The sequence below is a fragment of the Salvia hispanica genome, unplaced genomic scaffold, assembly GCF_029641045.1.
Source record: "Salvia hispanica isolate PSC_SH4W2 unplaced genomic scaffold, Shi_PSC_v1 Unplaced_Contig_0027, whole genome shotgun sequence".
NCBI lineage: Eukaryota > Viridiplantae > Streptophyta > Magnoliopsida > Lamiales > Lamiaceae > Salvia > Salvia hispanica.
The window spans coordinates 18,503-37,830 of NW_028292666.1; the positions used below are offsets into that span (position 1 = coordinate 18,503).

General features: G+C 55.9%; 33 non-coding genes and 4 pseudogenes across 33 annotated transcripts; all 37 read right to left on the bottom strand.

Moving 5' to 3' along the window:
- Nucleotides 1–393: 393 nt before the first annotated feature.
- On the bottom strand, nt 394–512 carry LOC148922571 (5S ribosomal RNA). Its single transcript, XR_016133480.1, has one exon. It is a non-coding gene; the product is annotated as a 5S ribosomal RNA (ribosomal RNA).
- Nucleotides 513–913: 401 nt separating this feature from the next.
- On the bottom strand, nt 914–1,032 carry LOC148922572 (5S ribosomal RNA). The gene has a single exon (XR_016133481.1). It is a non-coding gene; the product is annotated as a 5S ribosomal RNA (ribosomal RNA).
- Nucleotides 1,033–1,432: 400 nt separating this feature from the next.
- Nucleotides 1,433–1,551, bottom strand: LOC148922573 (5S ribosomal RNA). The gene has a single exon (XR_016133482.1). It is a non-coding gene; the product is annotated as a 5S ribosomal RNA (ribosomal RNA).
- Nucleotides 1,552–1,951: 400 nt separating this feature from the next.
- On the bottom strand, nt 1,952–2,070 carry LOC148922574 (5S ribosomal RNA). Its single transcript, XR_016133483.1, has one exon. It is a non-coding gene; the product is annotated as a 5S ribosomal RNA (ribosomal RNA).
- A 400-nt stretch (nt 2,071–2,470) lies between these two features.
- Nucleotides 2,471–2,589, bottom strand: LOC148922575 (5S ribosomal RNA). The gene has a single exon (XR_016133484.1). It is a non-coding gene; the product is annotated as a 5S ribosomal RNA (ribosomal RNA).
- A 400-nt stretch (nt 2,590–2,989) lies between these two features.
- LOC148922576 (5S ribosomal RNA) lies at nt 2,990–3,108 on the bottom strand. The gene has a single exon (XR_016133485.1). It is a non-coding gene; the product is annotated as a 5S ribosomal RNA (ribosomal RNA).
- Nucleotides 3,109–3,508: 400 nt separating this feature from the next.
- LOC148922577 (5S ribosomal RNA) lies at nt 3,509–3,627 on the bottom strand. Its single transcript, XR_016133486.1, has one exon. It is a non-coding gene; the product is annotated as a 5S ribosomal RNA (ribosomal RNA).
- A 400-nt stretch (nt 3,628–4,027) lies between these two features.
- Nucleotides 4,028–4,146, bottom strand: LOC148922578 (5S ribosomal RNA). Its single transcript, XR_016133487.1, has one exon. It is a non-coding gene; the product is annotated as a 5S ribosomal RNA (ribosomal RNA).
- A 400-nt stretch (nt 4,147–4,546) lies between these two features.
- Nucleotides 4,547–4,665, bottom strand: LOC148922579 (5S ribosomal RNA). The gene has a single exon (XR_016133488.1). It is a non-coding gene; the product is annotated as a 5S ribosomal RNA (ribosomal RNA).
- Nucleotides 4,666–5,065: 400 nt separating this feature from the next.
- On the bottom strand, nt 5,066–5,184 carry LOC148922580 (5S ribosomal RNA). Its single transcript, XR_016133489.1, has one exon. It is a non-coding gene; the product is annotated as a 5S ribosomal RNA (ribosomal RNA).
- Nucleotides 5,185–5,584: 400 nt separating this feature from the next.
- LOC148922581 (5S ribosomal RNA) lies at nt 5,585–5,686 on the bottom strand (annotated as a pseudogene).
- Nucleotides 5,687–6,086: 400 nt separating this feature from the next.
- LOC148922582 (5S ribosomal RNA) lies at nt 6,087–6,205 on the bottom strand. Its single transcript, XR_016133491.1, has one exon. It is a non-coding gene; the product is annotated as a 5S ribosomal RNA (ribosomal RNA).
- Nucleotides 6,206–6,606: 401 nt separating this feature from the next.
- LOC148922583 (5S ribosomal RNA) lies at nt 6,607–6,725 on the bottom strand. The gene has a single exon (XR_016133492.1). It is a non-coding gene; the product is annotated as a 5S ribosomal RNA (ribosomal RNA).
- A 400-nt stretch (nt 6,726–7,125) lies between these two features.
- Nucleotides 7,126–7,244, bottom strand: LOC148922584 (5S ribosomal RNA). The gene has a single exon (XR_016133493.1). It is a non-coding gene; the product is annotated as a 5S ribosomal RNA (ribosomal RNA).
- A 400-nt stretch (nt 7,245–7,644) lies between these two features.
- LOC148922585 (5S ribosomal RNA) lies at nt 7,645–7,746 on the bottom strand (annotated as a pseudogene).
- A 400-nt stretch (nt 7,747–8,146) lies between these two features.
- LOC148922586 (5S ribosomal RNA) lies at nt 8,147–8,265 on the bottom strand. Its single transcript, XR_016133494.1, has one exon. It is a non-coding gene; the product is annotated as a 5S ribosomal RNA (ribosomal RNA).
- Nucleotides 8,266–8,666: 401 nt separating this feature from the next.
- Nucleotides 8,667–8,785, bottom strand: LOC148922587 (5S ribosomal RNA). The gene has a single exon (XR_016133495.1). It is a non-coding gene; the product is annotated as a 5S ribosomal RNA (ribosomal RNA).
- A 400-nt stretch (nt 8,786–9,185) lies between these two features.
- On the bottom strand, nt 9,186–9,304 carry LOC148922588 (5S ribosomal RNA). The gene has a single exon (XR_016133428.1). It is a non-coding gene; the product is annotated as a 5S ribosomal RNA (ribosomal RNA).
- Nucleotides 9,305–9,704: 400 nt separating this feature from the next.
- On the bottom strand, nt 9,705–9,806 carry LOC148922589 (5S ribosomal RNA; annotated as a pseudogene).
- A 400-nt stretch (nt 9,807–10,206) lies between these two features.
- Nucleotides 10,207–10,325, bottom strand: LOC148922590 (5S ribosomal RNA). The gene has a single exon (XR_016133429.1). It is a non-coding gene; the product is annotated as a 5S ribosomal RNA (ribosomal RNA).
- Nucleotides 10,326–10,725: 400 nt separating this feature from the next.
- Nucleotides 10,726–10,844, bottom strand: LOC148922591 (5S ribosomal RNA). Its single transcript, XR_016133430.1, has one exon. It is a non-coding gene; the product is annotated as a 5S ribosomal RNA (ribosomal RNA).
- A 401-nt stretch (nt 10,845–11,245) lies between these two features.
- Nucleotides 11,246–11,364, bottom strand: LOC148922592 (5S ribosomal RNA). The gene has a single exon (XR_016133431.1). It is a non-coding gene; the product is annotated as a 5S ribosomal RNA (ribosomal RNA).
- Nucleotides 11,365–11,764: 400 nt separating this feature from the next.
- On the bottom strand, nt 11,765–11,883 carry LOC148922593 (5S ribosomal RNA). Its single transcript, XR_016133432.1, has one exon. It is a non-coding gene; the product is annotated as a 5S ribosomal RNA (ribosomal RNA).
- A 400-nt stretch (nt 11,884–12,283) lies between these two features.
- On the bottom strand, nt 12,284–12,402 carry LOC148922594 (5S ribosomal RNA). The gene has a single exon (XR_016133434.1). It is a non-coding gene; the product is annotated as a 5S ribosomal RNA (ribosomal RNA).
- A 400-nt stretch (nt 12,403–12,802) lies between these two features.
- On the bottom strand, nt 12,803–12,921 carry LOC148922595 (5S ribosomal RNA). Its single transcript, XR_016133435.1, has one exon. It is a non-coding gene; the product is annotated as a 5S ribosomal RNA (ribosomal RNA).
- Nucleotides 12,922–13,322: 401 nt separating this feature from the next.
- On the bottom strand, nt 13,323–13,441 carry LOC148922596 (5S ribosomal RNA). The gene has a single exon (XR_016133436.1). It is a non-coding gene; the product is annotated as a 5S ribosomal RNA (ribosomal RNA).
- A 400-nt stretch (nt 13,442–13,841) lies between these two features.
- On the bottom strand, nt 13,842–13,960 carry LOC148922597 (5S ribosomal RNA). Its single transcript, XR_016133437.1, has one exon. It is a non-coding gene; the product is annotated as a 5S ribosomal RNA (ribosomal RNA).
- Nucleotides 13,961–14,360: 400 nt separating this feature from the next.
- LOC148922598 (5S ribosomal RNA) lies at nt 14,361–14,462 on the bottom strand (annotated as a pseudogene).
- A 400-nt stretch (nt 14,463–14,862) lies between these two features.
- LOC148922599 (5S ribosomal RNA) lies at nt 14,863–14,981 on the bottom strand. The gene has a single exon (XR_016133438.1). It is a non-coding gene; the product is annotated as a 5S ribosomal RNA (ribosomal RNA).
- Nucleotides 14,982–15,381: 400 nt separating this feature from the next.
- On the bottom strand, nt 15,382–15,502 carry LOC148922600 (5S ribosomal RNA). The gene has a single exon (XR_016133447.1). It is a non-coding gene; the product is annotated as a 5S ribosomal RNA (ribosomal RNA).
- A 399-nt stretch (nt 15,503–15,901) lies between these two features.
- Nucleotides 15,902–16,020, bottom strand: LOC148922601 (5S ribosomal RNA). The gene has a single exon (XR_016133439.1). It is a non-coding gene; the product is annotated as a 5S ribosomal RNA (ribosomal RNA).
- A 401-nt stretch (nt 16,021–16,421) lies between these two features.
- Nucleotides 16,422–16,540, bottom strand: LOC148922602 (5S ribosomal RNA). The gene has a single exon (XR_016133440.1). It is a non-coding gene; the product is annotated as a 5S ribosomal RNA (ribosomal RNA).
- A 400-nt stretch (nt 16,541–16,940) lies between these two features.
- Nucleotides 16,941–17,059, bottom strand: LOC148922603 (5S ribosomal RNA). The gene has a single exon (XR_016133441.1). It is a non-coding gene; the product is annotated as a 5S ribosomal RNA (ribosomal RNA).
- Nucleotides 17,060–17,459: 400 nt separating this feature from the next.
- Nucleotides 17,460–17,578, bottom strand: LOC148922604 (5S ribosomal RNA). Its single transcript, XR_016133442.1, has one exon. It is a non-coding gene; the product is annotated as a 5S ribosomal RNA (ribosomal RNA).
- Nucleotides 17,579–17,979: 401 nt separating this feature from the next.
- Nucleotides 17,980–18,098, bottom strand: LOC148922605 (5S ribosomal RNA). Its single transcript, XR_016133443.1, has one exon. It is a non-coding gene; the product is annotated as a 5S ribosomal RNA (ribosomal RNA).
- Nucleotides 18,099–18,498: 400 nt separating this feature from the next.
- Nucleotides 18,499–18,618, bottom strand: LOC148922606 (5S ribosomal RNA). The gene has a single exon (XR_016133448.1). It is a non-coding gene; the product is annotated as a 5S ribosomal RNA (ribosomal RNA).
- Nucleotides 18,619–19,018: 400 nt separating this feature from the next.
- On the bottom strand, nt 19,019–19,137 carry LOC148922607 (5S ribosomal RNA). Its single transcript, XR_016133445.1, has one exon. It is a non-coding gene; the product is annotated as a 5S ribosomal RNA (ribosomal RNA).
- Nucleotides 19,138–19,328: the final 191 nt, after the last annotated feature.

Here is a 19,328-nt window from a genome sequence, read left to right on the forward strand (position 1 = left end):
GCCCCGCACTTTATTCTTTCATAGCGTACGCTCCCGTGCGCAGGTTCTGGTCCCCCACCCTTCAGACGGGCATAACTTTTGATCCGGAAGGAGTTACGGGACCCACAGCATATCACCGCGAAGCTCTCGCCGAGCCCCACGTGCTGAGCTACGGGTACAGCCCGTGGCTACTCCGGGAAGCAAAAAGAGGCCGTTTCGAGCCATTTCGGCCACTTTTAGTTCGCGGCTACTGTTTTTCGGCACGTTTAAGGTTGTGGGACCCGCTCGTCACGGGCTCGTGGGGATTGCCGTACCTTTTTGTCCTCGCGCCCGCCAACCGCTAGTCGAGTTTCGGGCCGCAGCAAGACCAACTGAACGGAAATAAAAAAAAAAAAATGAACGCACTCGCAAAAAGGGGTGCAACACGAGGACTTCCCAGGGGGTCACCCATCCTAGTACTACTCTCGCCCAAGCACGCTTAACTTCGGAGTTCTGATGGGATCCGGTGCATTAGTGCTGGTATGATCGCACCCGTCAATAGCCCCGCACTTTATTCTTTCATAGCGTACGCTCCCGTGCGCAGGTTCTGGTCCCCCACCCTTCAGACGGGCATAACTTTTGATCCGGAAGGAGTTACGGGACCCACAGCATATCACCGCGAAGCTCTCGCCGAGCCCCACGTGCTGAGCTACGGGTACAGCCCGTGGCTACTCCGGGAAGCAAAAAGAGGCCGTTTCGAGCCATTTCGGCCACTTTTAGTTCGCGGCTACTGTTTTTCGGCACGTTTAAGGTTGTGGGACCCGCTCGTCACGGGCTCGTGGGGATTGCCGTACCTTTTTGTCCTCGCGCCCGCCAACCGCTAGTCGAGTTTCGGGCCGCAGCAAGACCAACTGAACGGAAATAAAAAAAAAAAAAATGAACGCACTCGCAAAAAGGGGTGCAACACGAGGACTTCCCAGGGGGTCACCCATCCTAGTACTACTCTCGCCCAAGCACGCTTAACTTCGGAGTTCTGATGGGATCCGGTGCATTAGTGCTGGTATGATCGCACCCGTCAATAGCCCCGCACTTTATTCTTTCATAGCGTACGCTCCCGTGCGCAGGTTCTGGTCCCCCACCCTTCAGACGGGCATAACTTTTGATCCGGAAGGAGTTACGGGACCCACAGCATATCACCGCGAAGCTCTCGCCGAGCCCCACGTGCTGAGCTACGGGTACAGCCCGTGGCTACTCCGGGAAGCAAAAAGAGGCCGTTTCGAGCCATTTCGGCCACTTTTAGTTCGCGGCTACTGTTTTTCGGCACGTTTAAGGTTGTGGGACCCGCTCGTCACGGGCTCGTGGGGATTGCCGTACCTTTTTGTCCTCGCGCCCGCCAACCGCTAGTCGAGTTTCGGGCCGCAGCAAGACCAACTGAACGGAAATAAAAAAAAAAAAATGAACGCACTCGCAAAAAGGGGTGCAACACGAGGACTTCCCAGGGGGTCACCCATCCTAGTACTACTCTCGCCCAAGCACGCTTAACTTCGGAGTTCTGATGGGATCCGGTGCATTAGTGCTGGTATGATCGCACCCGTCAATAGCCCCGCACTTTATTCTTTCATAGCGTACGCTCCCGTGCGCAGGTTCTGGTCCCCCACCCTTCAGACGGGCATAACTTTTGATCCGGAAGGAGTTACGGGACCCACAGCATATCACCGCGAAGCTCTCGCCGAGCCCCACGTGCTGAGCTACGGGTACAGCCCGTGGCTACTCCGGGAAGCAAAAAGAGGCCGTTTCGAGCCATTTCGGCCACTTTTAGTTCGCGGCTACTGTTTTTCGGCACGTTTAAGGTTGTGGGACCCGCTCGTCACGGGCTCGTGGGGATTGCCGTACCTTTTTGTCCTCGCGCCCGCCAACCGCTAGTCGAGTTTCGGGCCGCAGCAAGACCAACTGAACGGAAATAAAAAAAAAAAAATGAACGCACTCGCAAAAAGGGGTGCAACACGAGGACTTCCCAGGGGGTCACCCATCCTAGTACTACTCTCGCCCAAGCACGCTTAACTTCGGAGTTCTGATGGGATCCGGTGCATTAGTGCTGGTATGATCGCACCCGTCAATAGCCCCGCACTTTATTCTTTCATAGCGTACGCTCCCGTGCGCAGGTTCTGGTCCCCCACCCTTCAGACGGGCATAACTTTTGATCCGGAAGGAGTTACGGGACCCACAGCATATCACCGCGAAGCTCTCGCCGAGCCCCACGTGCTGAGCTACGGGTACAGCCCGTGGCTACTCCGGGAAGCAAAAAGAGGCCGTTTCGAGCCATTTCGGCCACTTTTAGTTCGCGGCTACTGTTTTTCGGCACGTTTAAGGTTGTGGGACCCGCTCGTCACGGGCTCGTGGGGATTGCCGTACCTTTTTGTCCTCGCGCCCGCCAACCGCTAGTCGAGTTTCGGGCCGCAGCAAGACCAACTGAACGGAAATAAAAAAAAAAAAATGAACGCACTCGCAAAAAGGGGTGCAACACGAGGACTTCCCAGGGGGTCACCCATCCTAGTACTACTCTCGCCCAAGCACGCTTAACTTCGGAGTTCTGATGGGATCCGGTGCATTAGTGCTGGTATGATCGCACCCGTCAATAGCCCCGCACTTTATTCTTTCATAGCGTACGCTCCCGTGCGCAGGTTCTGGTCCCCCACCCTTCAGACGGGCATAACTTTTGATCCGGAAGGAGTTACGGGACCCACAGCATATCACCGCGAAGCTCTCGCCGAGCCCCACGTGCTGAGCTACGGGTACAGCCCGTGGCTACTCCGGGAAGCAAAAAGAGGCCGTTTCGAGCCATTTCGGCCACTTTTAGTTCGCGGCTACTGTTTTTCGGCACGTTTAAGGTTGTGGGACCCGCTCGTCACGGGCTCGTGGGGATTGCCGTACCTTTTTGTCCTCGCGCCCGCCAACCGCTAGTCGAGTTTCGGGCCGCAGCAAGACCAACTGAACGGAAATAAAAAAAAAAAAATGAACGCACTCGCAAAAAGGGGTGCAACACGAGGACTTCCCAGGGGGTCACCCATCCTAGTACTACTCTCGCCCAAGCACGCTTAACTTCGGAGTTCTGATGGGATCCGGTGCATTAGTGCTGGTATGATCGCACCCGTCAATAGCCCCGCACTTTATTCTTTCATAGCGTACGCTCCCGTGCGCAGGTTCTGGTCCCCCACCCTTCAGACGGGCATAACTTTTGATCCGGAAGGAGTTACGGGACCCACAGCATATCACCGCGAAGCTCTCGCCGAGCCCCACGTGCTGAGCTACGGGTACAGCCCGTGGCTACTCCGGGAAGCAAAAAGAGGCCGTTTCGAGCCATTTCGGCCACTTTTAGTTCGCGGCTACTGTTTTTCGGCACGTTTAAGGTTGTGGGACCCGCTCGTCACGGGCTCGTGGGGATTGCCGTACCTTTTTGTCCTCGCGCCCGCCAACCGCTAGTCGAGTTTCGGGCCGCAGCAAGACCAACTGAACGGAAATAAAAAAAAAAAAATGAACGCACTCGCAAAAAGGGGTGCAACACGAGGACTTCCCAGGGGGTCACCCATCCTAGTACTACTCTCGCCCAAGCACGCTTAACTTCGGAGTTCTGATGGGATCCGGTGCATTAGTGCTGGTATGATCGCACCCGTCAATAGCCCCGCACTTTATTCTTTCATAGCGTACGCTCCCGTGCGCAGGTTCTGGTCCCCCACCCTTCAGACGGGCATAACTTTTGATCCGGAAGGAGTTACGGGACCCACAGCATATCACCGCGAAGCTCTCGCCGAGCCCCACGTGCTGAGCTACGGGTACAGCCCGTGGCTACTCCGGGAAGCAAAAAGAGGCCGTTTCGAGCCATTTCGGCCACTTTTAGTTCGCGGCTACTGTTTTTCGGCACGTTTAAGGTTGTGGGACCCGCTCGTCACGGGCTCGTGGGGATTGCCGTACCTTTTTGTCCTCGCGCCCGCCAACCGCTAGTCGAGTTTCGGGCCGCAGCAAGACCAACTGAACGGAAATAAAAAAAAAAAAATGAACGCACTCGCAAAAAGGGGTGCAACACGAGGACTTCCCAGGGGGTCACCCATCCTAGTACTACTCTCGCCCAAGCACGCTTAACTTCGGAGTTCTGATGGGATCCGGTGCATTAGTGCTGGTATGATCGCACCCGTCAATAGCCCCGCACTTTATTCTTTCATAGCGTACGCTCCCGTGCGCAGGTTCTGGTCCCCCACCCTTCAGACGGGCATAACTTTTGATCCGGAAGGAGTTACGGGACCCACAGCATATCACCGCGAAGCTCTCGCCGAGCCCCACGTGCTGAGCTACGGGTACAGCCCGTGGCTACTCCGGGAAGCAAAAAGAGGCCGTTTCGAGCCATTTCGGCCACTTTTAGTTCGCGGCTACTGTTTTTCGGCACGTTTAAGGTTGTGGGACCCGCTCGTCACGGGCTCGTGGGGATTGCCGTACCTTTTTGTCCTCGCGCCCGCCAACCGCTAGTCGAGTTTCGGGCCGCAGCAAGACCAACTGAACGGAAATAAAAAAAAAAAAATGAACGCACTCGCAAAAAGGGGTGCAACACGAGGACTTCCCAGGGGGTCACCCATCCTAGTACTACTCTCGCCCAAGCACGCTTAACTTCGGAGTTCTGATGGGATCCGGTGCATTAGTGCTGGTATGATCGCACCCGTCAATAGCCCCGCACTTTATTCTTTCATAGCGTACGCTCCCGTGCGCAGGTTCTGGTCCCCCACCCTTCAGACGGGCATAACTTTTGATCCGGAAGGAGTTACGGGACCCACAGCATATCACCGCGAAGCTCTCGCCGAGCCCCACGTGCTGAGCTACGGGTACAGCCCGTGGCTACTCCGGGAAGCAAAAAGAGGCCGTTTCGAGCCATTTCGGCCACTTTTAGTTCGCGGCTACTGTTTTTCGGCACGTTTAAGGTTGTGGGACCCGCTCGTCACGGGCTCGTGGGGATTGCCGTACCTTTTTGTCCTCGCGCCCGCCAACCGCTAGTCGAGTTTCGGGCCGCAGCAAGACCAACTGAACGGAAATAAAAAAAAAAAAATGAACGCACTCGCAAAAAGGGGTGCAACACGAGGACTTCCCAGGGGGTCACCCATCCTAGTACTACTCTCGCCCAAGCACGCTTAACTTCGGAGTTCTGATGGGATCCGGTGCATTAGTGCTGGTATGATCGCACCCGTCAATAGCCCCGCACTTTATTCTTTCATAGCGTACGCTCCCGTGCGCAGGTTCTGGTCCCCCACCCTTCAGACGGGCATAACTTTTGATCCGGAAGGAGTTACGGGACCCACAGCATATCACCGCGAAGCTCTCGCCGAGCCCCACGTGCTGAGCTACGGGTACAGCCCGTGGCTACTCCGGGAAGCAAAAAGAGGCCGTTTCGAGCCATTTCGGCCACTTTTAGTTCGCGGCTACTGTTTTTCGGCACGTTTAAGGTTGTGGGACCCGCTCGTCACGGGCTCGTGGGGATTGCCGTACCTTTTTGTCCTCGCGCCCGCCAACCGCTAGTCGAGTTTCGGGCCGCAGCAAGACCAACTGAACGGAAATAAAAAAAAAAAAATGAACGCACTCGCAAAAAGGGGTGCAACACGAGGACTTCCTAGTACTACTCTCGCCCAAGCACGCTTAACTTCGGAGTTCTGATGGGATCCGGTGCATTAGTGCTGGTATGATCGCACCCGTCAATAGCCCCGCACTTTATTCTTTCATAGCGTACGCTCCCGTGCGCAGGTTCTGGTCCCCCACCCTTCAGACGGGCATAACTTTTGATCCGGAAGGAGTTACGGGACCCACAGCATATCACCGCGAAGCTCTCGCCGAGCCCCACGTGCTGAGCTACGGGTACAGCCCGTGGCTACTCCGGGAAGCAAAAAGAGGCCGTTTCGAGCCATTTCGGCCACTTTTAGTTCGCGGCTACTGTTTTTCGGCACGTTTAAGGTTGTGGGACCCGCTCGTCACGGGCTCGTGGGGATTGCCGTACCTTTTTGTCCTCGCGCCCGCCAACCGCTAGTCGAGTTTCGGGCCGCAGCAAGACCAACTGAACGGAAATAAAAAAAAAAAAATGAACGCACTCGCAAAAAGGGGTGCAACACGAGGACTTCCCAGGGGGTCACCCATCCTAGTACTACTCTCGCCCAAGCACGCTTAACTTCGGAGTTCTGATGGGATCCGGTGCATTAGTGCTGGTATGATCGCACCCGTCAATAGCCCCGCACTTTATTCTTTCATAGCGTACGCTCCCGTGCGCAGGTTCTGGTCCCCCACCCTTCAGACGGGCATAACTTTTGATCCGGAAGGAGTTACGGGACCCACAGCATATCACCGCGAAGCTCTCGCCGAGCCCCACGTGCTGAGCTACGGGTACAGCCCGTGGCTACTCCGGGAAGCAAAAAGAGGCCGTTTCGAGCCATTTCGGCCACTTTTAGTTCGCGGCTACTGTTTTTCGGCACGTTTAAGGTTGTGGGACCCGCTCGTCACGGGCTCGTGGGGATTGCCGTACCTTTTTGTCCTCGCGCCCGCCAACCGCTAGTCGAGTTTCGGGCCGCAGCAAGACCAACTGAACGGAAATAAAAAAAAAAAAAATGAACGCACTCGCAAAAAGGGGTGCAACACGAGGACTTCCCAGGGGGTCACCCATCCTAGTACTACTCTCGCCCAAGCACGCTTAACTTCGGAGTTCTGATGGGATCCGGTGCATTAGTGCTGGTATGATCGCACCCGTCAATAGCCCCGCACTTTATTCTTTCATAGCGTACGCTCCCGTGCGCAGGTTCTGGTCCCCCACCCTTCAGACGGGCATAACTTTTGATCCGGAAGGAGTTACGGGACCCACAGCATATCACCGCGAAGCTCTCGCCGAGCCCCACGTGCTGAGCTACGGGTACAGCCCGTGGCTACTCCGGGAAGCAAAAAGAGGCCGTTTCGAGCCATTTCGGCCACTTTTAGTTCGCGGCTACTGTTTTTCGGCACGTTTAAGGTTGTGGGACCCGCTCGTCACGGGCTCGTGGGGATTGCCGTACCTTTTTGTCCTCGCGCCCGCCAACCGCTAGTCGAGTTTCGGGCCGCAGCAAGACCAACTGAACGGAAATAAAAAAAAAAAAATGAACGCACTCGCAAAAAGGGGTGCAACACGAGGACTTCCCAGGGGGTCACCCATCCTAGTACTACTCTCGCCCAAGCACGCTTAACTTCGGAGTTCTGATGGGATCCGGTGCATTAGTGCTGGTATGATCGCACCCGTCAATAGCCCCGCACTTTATTCTTTCATAGCGTACGCTCCCGTGCGCAGGTTCTGGTCCCCCACCCTTCAGACGGGCATAACTTTTGATCCGGAAGGAGTTACGGGACCCACAGCATATCACCGCGAAGCTCTCGCCGAGCCCCACGTGCTGAGCTACGGGTACAGCCCGTGGCTACTCCGGGAAGCAAAAAGAGGCCGTTTCGAGCCATTTCGGCCACTTTTAGTTCGCGGCTACTGTTTTTCGGCACGTTTAAGGTTGTGGGACCCGCTCGTCACGGGCTCGTGGGGATTGCCGTACCTTTTTGTCCTCGCGCCCGCCAACCGCTAGTCGAGTTTCGGGCCGCAGCAAGACCAACTGAACGGAAATAAAAAAAAAAAAATGAACGCACTCGCAAAAAGGGGTGCAACACGAGGACTTCCTAGTACTACTCTCGCCCAAGCACGCTTAACTTCGGAGTTCTGATGGGATCCGGTGCATTAGTGCTGGTATGATCGCACCCGTCAATAGCCCCGCACTTTATTCTTTCATAGCGTACGCTCCCGTGCGCAGGTTCTGGTCCCCCACCCTTCAGACGGGCATAACTTTTGATCCGGAAGGAGTTACGGGACCCACAGCATATCACCGCGAAGCTCTCGCCGAGCCCCACGTGCTGAGCTACGGGTACAGCCCGTGGCTACTCCGGGAAGCAAAAAGAGGCCGTTTCGAGCCATTTCGGCCACTTTTAGTTCGCGGCTACTGTTTTTCGGCACGTTTAAGGTTGTGGGACCCGCTCGTCACGGGCTCGTGGGGATTGCCGTACCTTTTTGTCCTCGCGCCCGCCAACCGCTAGTCGAGTTTCGGGCCGCAGCAAGACCAACTGAACGGAAATAAAAAAAAAAAAATGAACGCACTCGCAAAAAGGGGTGCAACACGAGGACTTCCCAGGGGGTCACCCATCCTAGTACTACTCTCGCCCAAGCACGCTTAACTTCGGAGTTCTGATGGGATCCGGTGCATTAGTGCTGGTATGATCGCACCCGTCAATAGCCCCGCACTTTATTCTTTCATAGCGTACGCTCCCGTGCGCAGGTTCTGGTCCCCCACCCTTCAGACGGGCATAACTTTTGATCCGGAAGGAGTTACGGGACCCACAGCATATCACCGCGAAGCTCTCGCCGAGCCCCACGTGCTGAGCTACGGGTACAGCCCGTGGCTACTCCGGGAAGCAAAAAGAGGCCGTTTCGAGCCATTTCGGCCACTTTTAGTTCGCGGCTACTGTTTTTCGGCACGTTTAAGGTTGTGGGACCCGCTCGTCACGGGCTCGTGGGGATTGCCGTACCTTTTTGTCCTCGCGCCCGCCAACCGCTAGTCGAGTTTCGGGCCGCAGCAAGACCAACTGAACGGAAATAAAAAAAAAAAAAATGAACGCACTCGCAAAAAGGGGTGCAACACGAGGACTTCCCAGGGGGTCACCCATCCTAGTACTACTCTCGCCCAAGCACGCTTAACTTCGGAGTTCTGATGGGATCCGGTGCATTAGTGCTGGTATGATCGCACCCGTCAATAGCCCCGCACTTTATTCTTTCATAGCGTACGCTCCCGTGCGCAGGTTCTGGTCCCCCACCCTTCAGACGGGCATAACTTTTGATCCGGAAGGAGTTACGGGACCCACAGCATATCACCGCGAAGCTCTCGCCGAGCCCCACGTGCTGAGCTACGGGTACAGCCCGTGGCTACTCCGGGAAGCAAAAAGAGGCCGTTTCGAGCCATTTCGGCCACTTTTAGTTCGCGGCTACTGTTTTTCGGCACGTTTAAGGTTGTGGGACCCGCTCGTCACGGGCTCGTGGGGATTGCCGTACCTTTTTGTCCTCGCGCCCGCCAACCGCTAGTCGAGTTTCGGGCCGCAGCAAGACCAACTGAACGGAAATAAAAAAAAAAAAATGAACGCACTCGCAAAAAGGGGTGCAACACGAGGACTTCCCAGGGGGTCACCCATCCTAGTACTACTCTCGCCCAAGCACGCTTAACTTCGGAGTTCTGATGGGATCCGGTGCATTAGTGCTGGTATGATCGCACCCGTCAATAGCCCCGCACTTTATTCTTTCATAGCGTACGCTCCCGTGCGCAGGTTCTGGTCCCCCACCCTTCAGACGGGCATAACTTTTGATCCGGAAGGAGTTACGGGACCCACAGCATATCACCGCGAAGCTCTCGCCGAGCCCCACGTGCTGAGCTACGGGTACAGCCCGTGGCTACTCCGGGAAGCAAAAAGAGGCCGTTTCGAGCCATTTCGGCCACTTTTAGTTCGCGGCTACTGTTTTTCGGCACGTTTAAGGTTGTGGGACCCGCTCGTCACGGGCTCGTGGGGATTGCCGTACCTTTTTGTCCTCGCGCCCGCCAACCGCTAGTCGAGTTTCGGGCCGCAGCAAGACCAACTGAACGGAAATAAAAAAAAAAAAATGAACGCACTCGCAAAAAGGGGTGCAACACGAGGACTTCCTAGTACTACTCTCGCCCAAGCACGCTTAACTTCGGAGTTCTGATGGGATCCGGTGCATTAGTGCTGGTATGATCGCACCCGTCAATAGCCCCGCACTTTATTCTTTCATAGCGTACGCTCCCGTGCGCAGGTTCTGGTCCCCCACCCTTCAGACGGGCATAACTTTTGATCCGGAAGGAGTTACGGGACCCACAGCATATCACCGCGAAGCTCTCGCCGAGCCCCACGTGCTGAGCTACGGGTACAGCCCGTGGCTACTCCGGGAAGCAAAAAGAGGCCGTTTCGAGCCATTTCGGCCACTTTTAGTTCGCGGCTACTGTTTTTCGGCACGTTTAAGGTTGTGGGACCCGCTCGTCACGGGCTCGTGGGGATTGCCGTACCTTTTTGTCCTCGCGCCCGCCAACCGCTAGTCGAGTTTCGGGCCGCAGCAAGACCAACTGAACGGAAATAAAAAAAAAAAAATGAACGCACTCGCAAAAAGGGGTGCAACACGAGGACTTCCCAGGGGGTCACCCATCCTAGTACTACTCTCGCCCAAGCACGCTTAACTTCGGAGTTCTGATGGGATCCGGTGCATTAGTGCTGGTATGATCGCACCCGTCAATAGCCCCGCACTTTATTCTTTCATAGCGTACGCTCCCGTGCGCAGGTTCTGGTCCCCCACCCTTCAGACGGGCATAACTTTTGATCCGGAAGGAGTTACGGGACCCACAGCATATCACCGCGAAGCTCTCGCCGAGCCCCACGTGCTGAGCTACGGGTACAGCCCGTGGCTACTCCGGGAAGCAAAAAGAGGCCGTTTCGAGCCATTTCGGCCACTTTTAGTTCGCGGCTACTGTTTTTCGGCACGTTTAAGGTTGTGGGACCCGCTCGTCACGGGCTCGTGGGGATTGCCGTACCTTTTTGTCCTCGCGCCCGCCAACCGCTAGTCGAGTTTCGGGCCGCAGCAAGACCAACTGAACGGAAATAAAAAAAAAAAAATGAACGCACTCGCAAAAAGGGGTGCAACACGAGGACTTCCCAGGGGGTCACCCATCCTAGTACTACTCTCGCCCAAGCACGCTTAACTTCGGAGTTCTGATGGGATCCGGTGCATTAGTGCTGGTATGATCGCACCCGTCAATAGCCCCGCACTTTATTCTTTCATAGCGTACGCTCCCGTGCGCAGGTTCTGGTCCCCCACCCTTCAGACGGGCATAACTTTTGATCCGGAAGGAGTTACGGGACCCACAGCATATCACCGCGAAGCTCTCGCCGAGCCCCACGTGCTGAGCTACGGGTACAGCCCGTGGCTACTCCGGGAAGCAAAAAGAGGCCGTTTCGAGCCATTTCGGCCACTTTTAGTTCGCGGCTACTGTTTTTCGGCACGTTTAAGGTTGTGGGACCCGCTCGTCACGGGCTCGTGGGGATTGCCGTACCTTTTTGTCCTCGCGCCCGCCAACCGCTAGTCGAGTTTCGGGCCGCAGCAAGACCAACTGAACGGAAATAAAAAAAAAAAAAATGAACGCACTCGCAAAAAGGGGTGCAACACGAGGACTTCCCAGGGGGTCACCCATCCTAGTACTACTCTCGCCCAAGCACGCTTAACTTCGGAGTTCTGATGGGATCCGGTGCATTAGTGCTGGTATGATCGCACCCGTCAATAGCCCCGCACTTTATTCTTTCATAGCGTACGCTCCCGTGCGCAGGTTCTGGTCCCCCACCCTTCAGACGGGCATAACTTTTGATCCGGAAGGAGTTACGGGACCCACAGCATATCACCGCGAAGCTCTCGCCGAGCCCCACGTGCTGAGCTACGGGTACAGCCCGTGGCTACTCCGGGAAGCAAAAAGAGGCCGTTTCGAGCCATTTCGGCCACTTTTAGTTCGCGGCTACTGTTTTTCGGCACGTTTAAGGTTGTGGGACCCGCTCGTCACGGGCTCGTGGGGATTGCCGTACCTTTTTGTCCTCGCGCCCGCCAACCGCTAGTCGAGTTTCGGGCCGCAGCAAGACCAACTGAACGGAAATAAAAAAAAAAAAATGAACGCACTCGCAAAAAGGGGTGCAACACGAGGACTTCCCAGGGGGTCACCCATCCTAGTACTACTCTCGCCCAAGCACGCTTAACTTCGGAGTTCTGATGGGATCCGGTGCATTAGTGCTGGTATGATCGCACCCGTCAATAGCCCCGCACTTTATTCTTTCATAGCGTACGCTCCCGTGCGCAGGTTCTGGTCCCCCACCCTTCAGACGGGCATAACTTTTGATCCGGAAGGAGTTACGGGACCCACAGCATATCACCGCGAAGCTCTCGCCGAGCCCCACGTGCTGAGCTACGGGTACAGCCCGTGGCTACTCCGGGAAGCAAAAAGAGGCCGTTTCGAGCCATTTCGGCCACTTTTAGTTCGCGGCTACTGTTTTTCGGCACGTTTAAGGTTGTGGGACCCGCTCGTCACGGGCTCGTGGGGATTGCCGTACCTTTTTGTCCTCGCGCCCGCCAACCGCTAGTCGAGTTTCGGGCCGCAGCAAGACCAACTGAACGGAAATAAAAAAAAAAAAATGAACGCACTCGCAAAAAGGGGTGCAACACGAGGACTTCCCAGGGGGTCACCCATCCTAGTACTACTCTCGCCCAAGCACGCTTAACTTCGGAGTTCTGATGGGATCCGGTGCATTAGTGCTGGTATGATCGCACCCGTCAATAGCCCCGCACTTTATTCTTTCATAGCGTACGCTCCCGTGCGCAGGTTCTGGTCCCCCACCCTTCAGACGGGCATAACTTTTGATCCGGAAGGAGTTACGGGACCCACAGCATATCACCGCGAAGCTCTCGCCGAGCCCCACGTGCTGAGCTACGGGTACAGCCCGTGGCTACTCCGGGAAGCAAAAAGAGGCCGTTTCGAGCCATTTCGGCCACTTTTAGTTCGCGGCTACTGTTTTTCGGCACGTTTAAGGTTGTGGGACCCGCTCGTCACGGGCTCGTGGGGATTGCCGTACCTTTTTGTCCTCGCGCCCGCCAACCGCTAGTCGAGTTTCGGGCCGCAGCAAGACCAACTGAACGGAAATAAAAAAAAAAAAATGAACGCACTCGCAAAAAGGGGTGCAACACGAGGACTTCCCAGGGGGTCACCCATCCTAGTACTACTCTCGCCCAAGCACGCTTAACTTCGGAGTTCTGATGGGATCCGGTGCATTAGTGCTGGTATGATCGCACCCGTCAATAGCCCCGCACTTTATTCTTTCATAGCGTACGCTCCCGTGCGCAGGTTCTGGTCCCCCACCCTTCAGACGGGCATAACTTTTGATCCGGAAGGAGTTACGGGACCCACAGCATATCACCGCGAAGCTCTCGCCGAGCCCCACGTGCTGAGCTACGGGTACAGCCCGTGGCTACTCCGGGAAGCAAAAAGAGGCCGTTTCGAGCCATTTCGGCCACTTTTAGTTCGCGGCTACTGTTTTTCGGCACGTTTAAGGTTGTGGGACCCGCTCGTCACGGGCTCGTGGGGATTGCCGTACCTTTTTGTCCTCGCGCCCGCCAACCGCTAGTCGAGTTTCGGGCCGCAGCAAGACCAACTGAACGGAAATAAAAAAAAAAAAAATGAACGCACTCGCAAAAAGGGGTGCAACACGAGGACTTCCCAGGGGGTCACCCATCCTAGTACTACTCTCGCCCAAGCACGCTTAACTTCGGAGTTCTGATGGGATCCGGTGCATTAGTGCTGGTATGATCGCACCCGTCAATAGCCCCGCACTTTATTCTTTCATAGCGTACGCTCCCGTGCGCAGGTTCTGGTCCCCCACCCTTCAGACGGGCATAACTTTTGATCCGGAAGGAGTTACGGGACCCACAGCATATCACCGCGAAGCTCTCGCCGAGCCCCACGTGCTGAGCTACGGGTACAGCCCGTGGCTACTCCGGGAAGCAAAAAGAGGCCGTTTCGAGCCATTTCGGCCACTTTTAGTTCGCGGCTACTGTTTTTCGGCACGTTTAAGGTTGTGGGACCCGCTCGTCACGGGCTCGTGGGGATTGCCGTACCTTTTTGTCCTCGCGCCCGCCAACCGCTAGTCGAGTTTCGGGCCGCAGCAAGACCAACTGAACGGAAATAAAAAAAAAAAAATGAACGCACTCGCAAAAAGGGGTGCAACACGAGGACTTCCCAGGGGGTCACCCATCCTAGTACTACTCTCGCCCAAGCACGCTTAACTTCGGAGTTCTGATGGGATCCGGTGCATTAGTGCTGGTATGATCGCACCCGTCAATAGCCCCGCACTTTATTCTTTCATAGCGTACGCTCCCGTGCGCAGGTTCTGGTCCCCCACCCTTCAGACGGGCATAACTTTTGATCCGGAAGGAGTTACGGGACCCACAGCATATCACCGCGAAGCTCTCGCCGAGCCCCACGTGCTGAGCTACGGGTACAGCCCGTGGCTACTCCGGGAAGCAAAAAGAGGCCGTTTCGAGCCATTTCGGCCACTTTTAGTTCGCGGCTACTGTTTTTCGGCACGTTTAAGGTTGTGGGACCCGCTCGTCACGGGCTCGTGGGGATTGCCGTACCTTTTTGTCCTCGCGCCCGCCAACCGCTAGTCGAGTTTCGGGCCGCAGCAAGACCAACTGAACGGAAATAAAAAAAAAAAAATGAACGCACTCGCAAAAAGGGGTGCAACACGAGGACTTCCTAGTACTACTCTCGCCCAAGCACGCTTAACTTCGGAGTTCTGATGGGATCCGGTGCATTAGTGCTGGTATGATCGCACCCGTCAATAGCCCCGCACTTTATTCTTTCATAGCGTACGCTCCCGTGCGCAGGTTCTGGTCCCCCACCCTTCAGACGGGCATAACTTTTGATCCGGAAGGAGTTACGGGACCCACAGCATATCACCGCGAAGCTCTCGCCGAGCCCCACGTGCTGAGCTACGGGTACAGCCCGTGGCTACTCCGGGAAGCAAAAAGAGGCCGTTTCGAGCCATTTCGGCCACTTTTAGTTCGCGGCTACTGTTTTTCGGCACGTTTAAGGTTGTGGGACCCGCTCGTCACGGGCTCGTGGGGATTGCCGTACCTTTTTGTCCTCGCGCCCGCCAACCGCTAGTCGAGTTTCGGGCCGCAGCAAGACCAACTGAACGGAAATAAAAAAAAAAAAATGAACGCACTCGCAAAAAGGGGTGCAACACGAGGACTTCCCAGGGGGTCACCCATCCTAGTACTACTCTCGCCCAAGCACGCTTAACTTCGGAGTTCTGATGGGATCCGGTGCATTAGTGCTGGTATGATCGCACCCGTCAATAGCCCCGCACTTTATTCTTTCATAGCGTACGCTCCCGTGCGCAGGTTCTGGTCCCCCACCCTTCAGACGGGCATAACTTTTGATCCGGAAGGAGTTACGGGACCCACAGCATATCACCGCGAAGCTCTCGCCGAGCCCCACGTGCTGAGCTACGGGTACAGCCCGTGGCTACTCCGGGAAGCAAAAAGAGGCCGTTTCGAGCCATTTCGGCCACTTTTAGTTCGCGGCTACTGTTTTTCGGCACGTTTAAGGTTGTGGGACCCGCTCGTCACGGGCTCGTGGGGATTGCCGTACCTTTTTGTCCTCGCGCCCGCCAACCGCTAGTCGAGTTTCGGGCCGCAGCAAGACCAACTGAACGGAAATAAAAAAAAAAAAATGAACGCACTCGCAAAAAGGGGTGCAACACGAGGACTTCCCAGGGGGTCACCCATCCTAGTACTACTCTCTCGCCCAAGCACGCTTAACTTCGGAGTTCTGATGGGATCCGGTGCATTAGTGCTGGTATGATCGCACCCGTCAATAGCCCCGCACTTTATTCTTTCATAGCGTACGCTCCCGTGCGCAGGTTCTGGTCCCCCACCCTTCAGACGGGCATAACTTTTGATCCGGAAGGAGTTACGGGACCCACAGCATATCACCGCGAAGCTCTCGCCGAGCCCCACGTGCTGAGCTACGGGTACAGCCCGTGGCTACTCCGGGAAGCAAAAAGAGGCCGTTTCGAGCCATTTCGGCCACTTTTAGTTCGCGGCTACTGTTTTTCGGCACGTTTAAGGTTGTGGGACCCGCTCGTCACGGGCTCGTGGGGATTGCCGTACCTTTTTGTCCTCGCGCCCGCCAACCGCTAGTCGAGTTTCGGGCCGCAGCAAGACCAACTGAACGGAAATAAAAAAAAAAAATGAACGCACTCGCAAAAAGGGGTGCAACACGAGGACTTCCCAGGGGGTCACCCATCCTAGTACTACTCTCGCCCAAGCACGCTTAACTTCGGAGTTCTGATGGGATCCGGTGCATTAGTGCTGGTATGATCGCACCCGTCAATAGCCCCGCACTTTATTCTTTCATAGCGTACGCTCCCGTGCGCAGGTTCTGGTCCCCCACCCTTCAGACGGGCATAACTTTTGATCCGGAAGGAGTTACGGGACCCACAGCATATCACCGCGAAGCTCTCGCCGAGCCCCACGTGCTGAGCTACGGGTACAGCCCGTGGCTACTCCGGGAAGCAAAAAGAGGCCGTTTCGAGCCATTTCGGCCACTTTTAGTTCGCGGCTACTGTTTTTCGGCACGTTTAAGGTTGTGGGACCCGCTCGTCACGGGCTCGTGGGGATTGCCGTACCTTTTTGTCCTCGCGCCCCGCCAACCGCTAGTCGAGTTTCGGGCCGCAGCAAGACCAACTGAACGGAAATAAGAAAAAAAAAATGAACGCACTCGCAAAAAGGGGTGCAACACGAGGACTTCCCAGGGGGTCACCCATCCTAGTACTACTCTCGCCCAAGCACGCTTAACTTCGGAGTTCTGATGGGATCCGGTGCATTAGTGCTGGTATGATCGCACCCGTCAATAGCCCCGCACTTTATTCTTTCATAGCGTACGCTCCCGTGCGCAGGTTCTGGTCCCCCACCCTTCAGACGGGCATAACTTTTGATCCGGAAGGAGTTACGGGACCCACAGCATATCACCGCGAAGCTCTCGCCGAGCCCCACGTGCTGAGCTACGGGTACAGCCCGTGGCTACTCCGGGAAGCAAAAAGAGGCCGTTTCGAGCCATTTCGGCCACTTTTAGTTCGCGGCTACTGTTTTTCGGCACGTTTAAGGTTGTGGGACCCGCTCGTCACGGGCTCGTGGGGATTGCCGTACCTTTTTGTCCTCGCGCCCGCCAACCGCTAGTCGAGTTTCGGGCCGCAGCAAGACCAACTGAACGGAAATAAAAAAAAAAAAATGAACGCACTCGCAAAAAGGGGTGCAACACGAGGACTTCCCAGGGGGTCACCCATCCTAGTACTACTCTCGCCCAAGCACGCTTAACTTCGGAGTTCTGATGGGATCCGGTGCATTAGTGCTGGTATGATCGCACCCGTCAATAGCCCCGCACTTTATTCTTTCATAGCGTACGCTCCCGTGCGCAGGTTCTGGTCCCCCACCCTTCAGACGGGCATAACTTTTGATCCGGAAGGAGTTACGGGACCCACAGCATATCACCGCGAAGCTCTCGCCGAGCCCCACGTGCTGAGCTACGGGTACAGCCCGTGGCTACTCCGGGAAGCAAAAAGAGGCCGTTTCGAGCCATTTCGGCCACTTTTAGTTCGCGGCTACTGTTTTTCGGCACGTTTAAGGTTGTGGGACCCGCTCGTCACGGGCTCGTGGGGATTGCCGTACCTTTTTGTCCTCGCGCCCGCCAACCGCTAGTCGAGTTTCGGGCCGCAGCAAGACCAACTGAACGGAAATAAAAAAAAAAAAATGAACGCACTCGCAAAAAGGGGTGCAACACGAGGACTTCCCAGGGGGTCACCCATCCTAGTACTACTCTCGCCCAAGCACGCTTAACTTCGGAGTTCTGATGGGATCCGGTGCATTAGTGCTGGTATGATCGCACCCGTCAATAGCCCCGCACTTTATTCTTTCATAGCGTACGCTCCCGTGCGCAGGTTCTGGTCCCCCACCCTTCAGACGGGCATAACTTTTGATCCGGAAGGAGTTACGGGACCCACAGCATATCACCGCGAAGCTCTCGCCGAGCCCCACGTGCTGAGCTACGGGTACAGCCCGTGGCTACTCCGGGAAGCAAAAAGAGGCCGTTTCGAGCCATTTCGGCCACTTTTAGTTCGCGGCTACTGTTTTTTCGGCACGTTTAAGGTTGTGGGACCCGCTCGTCACGGGCTCGTGGGGATTGCCGTACCTTTTTGTCCTCGCGCCCGCCAACCGCTAGTCGAGTTTCGGGCCGCAGCAAGACCAACTGAACGGAAATAAAAAAAAAAAAATGAACGCACTCGCAAAAAGGGGTGCAACACGAGGACTTCCCAGGGGGTCACCCATCCTAGTACTACTCTCGCCCAAGCACGCTTAACTTCGGAGTTCTGATGGGATCCGGTGCATTAGTGCTGGTATGATCGCACCCGTCAATAGCCCCGCACTTTATTCTTTCATAGCGTACGCTCCCGTGCGCAGGTTCTGGTCCCCCACCCTTCAGACGGGCATAACTTTTGATCCGGAAGGAGTTACGGGACCCACAGCATATCACCGCGAAGCTCTCGCCGAGCCCCACGTGCTGAGCTACGGGTACAGCCCGTGGCTACTCCGGGAAGCAAAAAGAGGCCGTTTCGAGCCATTTCGGCCACTTTTAGTTCGCGGCTACTGTTTTTCGGCACGTTTAAGGTTGTGGGACCCGCTCGTCACGGGCTCGTGGGGATTGCCGTACCTTTTTGTCCTCGCGCCCGCCAACCGCTAGTCGAGTTTCGGGCCGCAGCAAGACCAACTGAACGGAAATAAGAAAAAAAAAATGAACGCACTCGCAAAAAGGGGTGCAACACGAGGACTTCCCAGGGGGTCACCCATCCTAGTACTACTCTCTGCCCAAGCACGCTTAACTTCGGAGTTCTGATGGGATCCGGTGCATTAGTGCTGGTATGATCGCACCCGTCAATAGCCCCGCACTTTATTCTTTCATAGCGTACGCTCCCGTGCGCAGGTTCTGGTCCCCCACCCTTCAGACGGGCATAACTTTTGATCCGGAAGGAGTTACGGGACCCACAGCATATCACCGCGAAGCTCTCGCCGAGCCCCACGTGCTGAGCTACGGGTACAGCCCGTGGCTACTCCGGGAAGCAAAAAGAGGCCGTTTCGAGCCATTTCGGCCACTTTTAGTTCGCGGCTACTGTTTTTCGGCACGTTTAAGGTTGTGGGACCCGCTCGTCACGGGCTCGTGGGGATTGCCGTACCTTTTTGTCCTCGCGCCCGCCAACCGCTAGTCGAGTTTCGGGCCGCAGCAAGACCAACTGAACGGAAATAAAAAAAAAAAAATGAACGCACTCGCAAAAAGGGGTGCAACACGAGGACTTCCCAGGGGGTCACCCATCCTAGTACTACTCTCGCCCAAGCACGCTTAACTTCGGAGTTCTGATGGGATCCGGTGCATTAGTGCTGGTATGATCGCACCCGTCAATAGCCCCGCACTTTATTCTTTCATAGCGTACGCTCCCGTGCGCAGGTTCTGGTCCCCCACCCTTCAGACGGGCATAACTTTTGATCCGGAAGGAGTTACGGGACCCACAGCATATCACCGCGAAGCTCTCGCCGAGCCCCACGTGCTGAGCTACGGGTACAGCCCGTGGCTACTCCGGGAAGCAAA